The following is a 7,509-nucleotide window of genomic DNA, read 5'->3' as shown; positions in this document are numbered from 1 at the left end:
GTTATTTTACCATTAATCAGTCACATAAATATTATTTCTCTGCATCTTTATTTATTCATCAATTTAGTAAACAAATAGTTTGTGTGTCCATTTTGTACCATGCAAAGTATAAATTATTGTTATTAAGCAGTGATTAGCCTCATGGTCTTTTTCTTAATAAGGACAACAAATAAGCAAAAAACCAATTTATAATAGCAGGTAACAAGTGCAGCGGTAGAGATATCCTTGGCATCTCATAAGATAAAGATAGGGATGTCAGGAGAATGTTTTGAAGAAGGTAATATATATTCTTTCTTGCAAGAGGAGTTAACCAGATAGACAAGGCTGGTATGGATGTGGCCATGGGGAGAGTATCCCACGTGAATGGAAAAGAATGTGAAAGGTCGCAGAGACATAAAACATGATATTTTCAGGAAATTCAATGAAAGGAAGTTTGGAAACAACAGAAAGTACCAGATCTTGAGAGCTGGCTAACAGCAGAGTTTCTTCCCCTCCCCCCAGCTTTATTAAGGTATAATCGACAAAAAACGCCATATAAATTTAAGCTGTATGATGCGATGATTTGATATACATATATATAGTGAAGTGATTACCAGAGTAAGGTTAATGAGTTTCTGAAGTCATACAGCCTTGGTTCAAATCCAAGTTCTACCCATCGTTACCTGTTATTTAATCTTTTTGCGTCTGAGATTTATATCTGTATAACTGAGATCATTATAATACTTTCTTATAAAATTCTGTTAAGGATGAAATTAGTTAATAGCTGCGAAAATTTTACAATAGCCTCTATCATGTAACAAATGCTGTACGAGCGTTGGTTGCCCTTATGCTCTGCTGAAGAGACTGAAGGGACAGAGATATGCTTAGATTTTTATTTTAACAGGATCGTGGTGGAAGAACTGAGAAGAATGAAGAGTGGGATGCATAACTGCCCTCAGTGAGACCAGACCAGTATAGTATGTGGGTTAGAAATGTTGCAGCAATCAACCAAGATGGTAGATGTGTAGATGGGAAGAAGACGTGTATAGTTTGGGTCTGACTAAAGACTTTCATTATATAGGGAAAGAAAATCTGTTCTGAAAAACAGGCTGTATTGTGTTTCTGCTTATAGAAATAAGAAAAAAGTAGAAACAGGTTTTTCATCTGAACATCTTGATTTTAGCTGCCTATGGTACATAATAATAGAGATTTCTGGTAAGTAGTTGAAAATGTATGTCTGGTGCTTAAGGGCTAAATCTAATTAGGACATTTAGAAATGGAACAGAATCATCATGAGAAAAAATTTGGTAAACTTTTTTTGAAGTATAGTTTACAGAAAAAAAGCATGAATCATAAGTATGCAGCTCAATGAATTTTCACAAAATGAAATACCCATCTCATCACTCTATTTTAATCTGTGGATAACTCAATTGAATACATGAATAGTCTGGGAGTACAAGAAACACAGACCATAAACTAAATGAACTTCAAAATAATTGGAGTTCTTTACTTGTATTTATAAAACATTGGCAAAGATATTTGGAGTTTAGAGAAACCTTTATTAAAATGCCATTTTCTTTCCCTTACATATCCTTTTCACCCATATAATTTCTCAGCTTATCTCTTCCAAACTCCTCAAGAGTTTGAGAAGTTTGGGTTGAAGAGTTTGAGAACCCCAGCTCTCTCTACAATCCTCTTTAGAAACTCTGCCAGAATATGTATTCTTAAGCAATAATATATTTTTCTTTGTTTACTTCTTCCTCTTCTAATTTAATGTTGAGAAAAACTCAAAGAACTAGGCTGTGAATGTCCAAACCCTTTTAGAGAATGGATATTAGCAAAAACACTGATAAAGAAGAGTCAGAACTTCTTTTATAGGAATAAAGAAGAGAAAAGATTGGGAGCACTCACAGAACAATATTTCTCTTCTAAATATATATGTATTTTAAAAGCTTTGAGAAGGAAGCTCTGGAAAACATCAAAAGAAGACATTGTGACAGGAAAAGGATAAGCAAGGGACATCTAGAGATGAGTCATAGAAATCAAGGGAGAAAGGAATTTCAGGGATATGGAGGTGGCCATCAGTATAGTACATTTCAGAGGTAATGTAAGATGATCTCCAAAAAGTGTCAATTGGATGTGACAAATTGGAAATTTTTGGTGATTTTAGGGATTGCTTCTAATGGAGTGACTAGAGAAGAAGCTAAGTTCTAGTGGGTTGGGAAATGCATGGGATTAAGAAATAGAGGTAGAGAATTTAGATAATTTTTCCAAAGAAACTCAAGTATGAGGATCATAAAAGGAAGAGTAAGATTTCTGGTGATGAAGGTGGCAGGGTAGGAAAGATGCAGAATAGACAGAGTTCCTTTTGAAGATTTGAGTGACTTAAATGAATACTTTCTTGAATGCTGAGGAGGAAAGAGCCAGTACAGGGGGAAAAGATAATGATCTGTAAATCAGATGAAACAAGATGCTTGAAGAAATGAAAACGTATGGAATCCAGAACACAGATGGTAGGATTGTCGCATTCATGAGGAAGAATGCTTCCTTCAGAGGAACAGGAAGGAGAAGTGACACACTAGGGAGGGATCCAGGAGGGGAGCAGTGCCTCCAGATGTTTCTTGATTAAAAACCACCTGCCTGAAATCAGCTATGTTGCTTCCATGAGAAGTAATTCAAGGCCACTCTCTGTCTCTATCCTAATCCCTCATATAACACCTCCAAGGGAGGAGGATAGCTCATGAATTAGTTAGAAGGAATAAGCCTTGCTTACTTTTGCAAGTGGATGATGTGTTAAAATTTTAGTGTAACAGAGTGATTCTTTCTCCTTTACCCAAATGGCTAGGACATTAAGCAAACTAATGACCTATTGTGTTAGGTAGGCTTAGTTTAATTTTTGTTTTTCTTCTGCCTTGTCTTGCCACTCAGCTGGAATACGCAACGTAGAGATGCTTGAGTTTGGACACGTGCCGTGCTATCTACATTCCTGCTTACCTCTTCTCCCCTGGTAGCTTCGTCTAGCTAACTCCTATTGTCAGGACCTGGCGAAATTGTCCCTTCTTCAAAGAGATATTCTCCATCCCCACATCTGAATCATGACTGGTGTTATATTTATGTATCTCAAAATAGCCCGTTCCTTACGTCAAACAGTTGTCAATATTTATGATTGCATCTTTTTGGTATTGTCATTTCAAGGTTTCTTTCCCACCAGACTGTAAGCTTTGGAAAGTTAGGTTCAGAGTCTATTTTATTTAAGAATGTGTATTTATTTAGCTTATAGCACAGAACCAGTCACATCTTAAACTTTCAGTAAAAATTGTGTTGAATAAATTAGAGAAGGATTAAAACAGAGTTTGATCTGCTTTGACGTGAAGCTATTTAAGCCTAACTACTTTAGAAAAAATGGAGCATTTTTTATGTAGTCCATTTTAGTTTACCAGAGCTTACTGCATTGGGAAATGAGGCCAGAGATTCAAGTTGATAAAAAGTTTTAATATAACTTGAAGTTCCTATTCCTTTTACATCTATCTATTTAGAGCATGCACCCACCCCTACAAGGAAAGATATGGCTGTGGTCCACAGCAGGATTAAGATAACCTTGATTCTTTTTGTAATTCTACCAACAAACACTTCAATATCACTGTAGCATGTAGACCAGTTGCGGGAGGGGGCAATAGATCATTAATGATCTGGCTGACATAATGAAAAACACACTCATTAAACTTTAAGAAGACACTTCCAATGTCTGATTGGGAATTTTAAGTGATTTTGATAAGTTCTTAGGTTTTCTTCTATTTAATTGGATGCTGTCATCATTTCCCAATGCCATTTGTTTCCTTTTGTACTCATTTGCTTTACTCTTTCTTAGTTAAAAAGAATGCAAGTATCTGATGATAGACAGCCTAACCAGCTGAACACTAGACCAAACAGGAAAAGAAATGAGAAACAAACATTAAAATAATTTTTGATGTTTAACGCATCATTAGTCAGTACGCACACAAGCAAATGATTATTTTCTTAGTTAATTCAGGAGTGTTAGACTGAAGAAGTTAAGAAAAATACTCTTTACTTTTTTGTTTGTTTGTCTTTATTTTTAAAACTTTCAGAATAGTGCAGGTGAACCTCAAAAATGACAAGTAACTTGGTTCAGAGGAATTAGCCCTGCTAGAATTAAGCCTAATTACTATGAATCTTATAATAAAATTATATTGTATGTGCTTTTAAGGCCCTTCCCCTTTATGAATGTGGAATAACTCAGAAGGCAAGTAAGTTTTATTTAAATGAAATGTAAAAATAATTTCAAACGTACAGTGATTGTTTCAGACTGATGAGTTTCTATAGGATAATAGCAGCTTCTTAAATCCTAATCTTTCCACACATGCTCTGAAACCAAGAGAGCTTAACAAGGAAAGAAAATAAAACCATGAAAACTTATGCCAGCAGCATAACTAGAAGTCAAAGAATGCTACAATTTGAGTTTACGTCTAATAGGGAAATATCTGAAACCAACAGAATCAGCTCTGGAGCCCAGACTGAAGTGAGATTCAGATGAGACTGCTTGAAAAACATGAGCATGCAGATGGATAGTACTAGTGCTGGAACACAGATAAATTTCTCTTTTAAAAATGAGGTCTCATTCTGAGTGAGAAAATACTAAGAGTAGATATGAGACAGGAAGGATCAGAACACTGGCTACTGAGAACACAAAGGAAGCGACCTAAAATTCTGGGACCAAAAGTGACAGCCATAGGAAGGCACTGCTACTGGAGGAAAGAGAGCAACCTGGGAGGAAGTGAGCACTCCCTGGACTTTTGAAAATGAATAAAGTAAATGGAGAAGGCTAGAAGTCTTATAGAAACAGACTAATAATACAGAATCAGAATATACAACCCTCCCTCAATTGTGTCAGTCATTAAAGAAACTGCACTTCACTATAGTAATTATATTCTAACTCTAGAAAAGAATTAGAAAAAAAGAAAGAGAGTTGGAAATTATTGTAGGGTTTTGACATGCTGACCTGCCAAGTACCAAAGAGCATGAATAACACTGAGATCTTGGTTTCTAAAAATTGTTTCTTGCTAAGAGGAACCAGGGCTCCATGGAGATATGACTGATTATAGAAAAGGTCAGAGAAAGTACAAGTTGAACCAGAAAGCAAGGAAGTGCTCAAACACAAATGAGACCCTGAATCAAAAGGATTCAGAAACTAGCTTGAAGGTGGATCTGATGGATAAATTTGGTACAATGTGAGCATTAAACAGAATAATGACAGTAATGAATTATAATACATTAAATATAAAATATAATACATTATTTGGAAAAGAGAGGAGAGAGAGAAAAATAGGAAATGATCTCTTAAGAAATAGAAATCGAGATCACACCAAATGATCTCAGCAAACAAGTGTAAAAAGAATTTCAGAATTAGAAACTCACTATTTTGAAACCCCTGATGTAATAATATATTCATATAGGGATCAATGGCTGAAGCCACAGGGTAAAAATCTGTGGAGAACAGTGTCTTCATAATCCCTCAGATTACTTATTAATTACAAATGGAAAATATGCCTTTACAATAGGGAGATTGGTGGTGAAGGGGAGTAATAAATTTTCTTTGACCCTCCTAGGTTCTTCTGGCTGGTCTAAGAATTAAATTGACATGAGACAATAAGTTGACAATAAGACAATAATGGGTTTGCATCCTTATTACGGGGAGGGGCATAATGAAGCATTTGGAGGTGAAATATACTGTACTCAGGCTAATTTCAAATTGATAAAAGAGGTGTGTGTGTGTGTGTGTGTGTGTGTGTGTGTGTGGAGAGAGGAGGAGAGAAAGAGATGAGACTGGCATGGTGATACATTAATAATTGGTATATTTATTTATTATACTGGCCTTCCAACTTTTCTTTGGGTTTGAAACTTTTCCCCAAAAAATGCAAAAAAAAAAAATAAATTAAAGATTTAGTTTAACTGTTTATAGATATTGTTAAGTGTATGTGTATTTATGAAACATTATAGAGTTTAAATATTTCATCTCTTTTCCATAAATAATCATATACTAAAGATCCATCAAACATCAATTTGAAGGAAACACTGTATGTATGAATACCAAGAATGCTTAGTGATCTTCAGCTCATGGTTTTTTGTTATGTATATAGACTGTTCTCAACGAGTCTCTCTGTGGACTCAAAGGATAGTCTGATATCAGTTCTCCCCTTGTGTCCACAAAAACAAGTGTATGGAAATTGTAGAGGAGGAAGAGCTATTGCTCTATTCTTCTAGGTGCTTCTGGCTGATCTAAGAATTAAATTGACATGAGATAGAATAACAGGAGAAAATCAAACAAAGTTTAATAACATGTATACATGGGAGAATCCCAGGAAAACTGAGTAACTCTCCAAAATGGCTGAAGCCACACCTTAAATACCATCTTCAGCTAAACACAAAAGAGGATGTTGGGGGTAGTGGTTTGGGACTTTAAAGGGGAGGAAGACAATTCACATGGAGATGGAAAAGGAAATGTTTGATAAACAAATGTTAGCTGAGCCATCTATAAACAATGTGACCTGAGAGAGAGAACTTTGATAAAATGGGCTTAGCAAAGATCTTCCCAGTCTACCATACCCAGAGTTGTCTATGGTGATGGCCTCTCTTGGGACAGGCCTTCTATCTTAAATTCTTTTAGGCAGTGAGGGGAAAGGTGCAAGTTTCCTTCAGAGTCTTTTGTTCTTAAAAATAATCAAGCCAAAGAGATATACATTTTGGGGTGGCAAATTCTGATCCCCCCAAAAATCATAGTTGACTATGAACGAGAGTTTAACTTAGAATAGACTTTTAAGAAAGGTTCACAGTCTTTTTCAAGGACAATAGTAAAATAAATGCTAGAGTAGATTTATGTCTGTGAATTTAGATTTTTTAAAGTCTTGAGACCATTTATCTCTAATGAATGTCAAGGAATTATCATATAATCTGTCACCCAAGTTGAACTAACTGTAACATATGGATGTTCATACATTATTTCAGTTCTGTTTTGTTCTCTGTATGCTATGAAAGCTCATTATAAAGACATTGGATAATGATAGATTTTACTCAGTCACAATAACATTAGACTTAATATTCTATTTTTATGTTCTGTGAAATATTGCAGTTTTTGGAAAAAACCAACACATTACTTTCAGAAATCATAACCAAATCAGATGTATGAAATGGATTGAAATGGGAATTAAATGATCTGGTTAGAAGTACTCCAGCAAGACCTAGCAACCAGAAAGAAAATATTTTCAATGAAAACTATTATTTTGTAATTTGATTTTCATTGCTAAAACATGTATTTCCCACTTCTTTGTGGGAAAAAAGCTAAAAAGTCCATTATTCTTTCTTTTACCTCCCAAACTTGGGAAATCCATTTTTCTATCCCAGCAAGTGGCCTACTTTATAACAGTATCTCAAGTGCAATTCTGATAGCATTTATGCTGTCATAACAGTTGTGCATCTACTCTCACCTCTTATAAATTATACTCGGATTAATAGAGC

Source organism: Equus quagga, unplaced genomic scaffold, assembly GCF_021613505.1.
Source record: "Equus quagga isolate Etosha38 unplaced genomic scaffold, UCLA_HA_Equagga_1.0 HiC_scaffold_321_RagTag, whole genome shotgun sequence".
Classification (NCBI taxonomy): Eukaryota; Metazoa; Chordata; class Mammalia; order Perissodactyla; family Equidae; genus Equus; species Equus quagga.
Note: the sequence above shows the minus strand (reverse complement) of the source record.